This window comes from Galeopterus variegatus, unplaced genomic scaffold (assembly GCF_000696425.1).
Source record: "Galeopterus variegatus unplaced genomic scaffold, G_variegatus-3.0.2 Scaffold1754, whole genome shotgun sequence".
Taxonomy (NCBI): Eukaryota; Metazoa; Chordata; class Mammalia; order Dermoptera; family Cynocephalidae; genus Galeopterus; species Galeopterus variegatus.
Genome location: NW_007727865.1, coordinates 214907 through 216483, shown reverse-complemented (window position 1 = coordinate 216483; position 1577 = coordinate 214907).

Genomic DNA, 1577 nt, shown 5'->3' with positions numbered 1-1577 from the left:
CTTCTTTCCAAACCAATTTATTTTCCCAAGTTACCACTTAAATAACTCAGACTTACCGTCTCCACATTGCAGATAAGCACATTAAACGGTAAAAACAAAACAAAACAAAATCTTTCTTTAAAATGATGTAAAGAATAATTGGCAGAATCAGTTTCAGTTCTATGTATAGCATAAAACTTAATAAAAAGAAGTAAATGAGTACTTCAAAATGTATATATGTGCATTGAAACCACCTATTTAAAATTAGGTGAAACATCTCTGTGGCTATTTAAGTATGGAAAGTGATTTAAATATTACCAGAAAGCCTCTATCCTATTTTTACCAGATGGAACGTCAAAGAAAGCCTGTTAAGATAACATATGGCGTGGCTACAAGAAGAGGGACAAAAAGAGTGACAGAGTTGCATTTGATTTCTAAGTGGAAAAACTAGGGACCATTCGAGGGGCTTGGGATTTCACCGTTCTGTTTTGATAAAGCATCCGCAATTCCCATTTATTCACTGTAGTAACCAGATGGCTGAAGGAGGGAAACAAAGATGAATTGGATTCTAATGGAAAGCACAGTGAGACCCCAGGGCTTTCCATTCAAAGCTAAAGCTGAAACTGGCCAAAATGTGAAAGCACAAGAGGTGGATGTTACAGAGAAACAACCGGCCACGCACAGGAGCATTCGCTATCTTGCAGTGTGCAGGCAGATAGAGTATTAATTGGTTGCCCAACACAGTGTTTCTTCCCTTATAAATTAAAAAAATGCTGTGTGGCCAGTCTGAACACAGCACTAAATTCCCTTCGTCTCAAGCTGGCTCTGAGTTATTAAGTAAATAGCTGATTGCCAGAAGAGAAAGCTGTGAGTTGTGGTTCTCATTTTGAGGGTACTCTCACGAGCATTTTAAAAATAGTATGCATTATATGTTTCTTATTCTACAACCATAGCAGATCATTTTACTCATAAATGGAGCAGTTAGGTGTAAGGTAAAGTAACTGGACCAGAAATGGAATAAAGTCCTATTTTATTTTATTTTTTCTTTTCTTTTTATCTGTCGCGAATTATCTGGGTGGTCTTAGGCAAATCAATCTCTTAATTTGGTTTGATTCAAATGTGGTACCATAGCAGATCATTTTACTCATAAATGGAGCAGTTCAGTGTAAGGTAAAGTAACTGGACCAGAAATGGAATAAAGTCCTATTTTATTTTATTTTTTCTTTTCTTTTTATCTGTTGCGAATTATCTGGGTGGTCTTAGGCAAATCAATCTCTTAATTTGGTTTGATTCAAATGTGGTACTGACATAAAAACAGACACACGGACCAATGGAACAGAAGAGAGAATCCAGAAATCAACCCACACACCTACAGCCATCTGATCTCTGACAAAGGCACCAAGACCACACACTGGGGAAGAGACTGCCTCTTCAGCAAATAGTCCTGGGAAAATTGGACATTCATATGCAGGAGAATGAAACTAGACCCGTACCTCTCACCATATACCAAAATCAACTCAAGCTGGGAAAATTGGACATTCATATGCAGGAGAATGAAACTAGACCTGTACCTCTCACCATATACCAAAATCAACTCA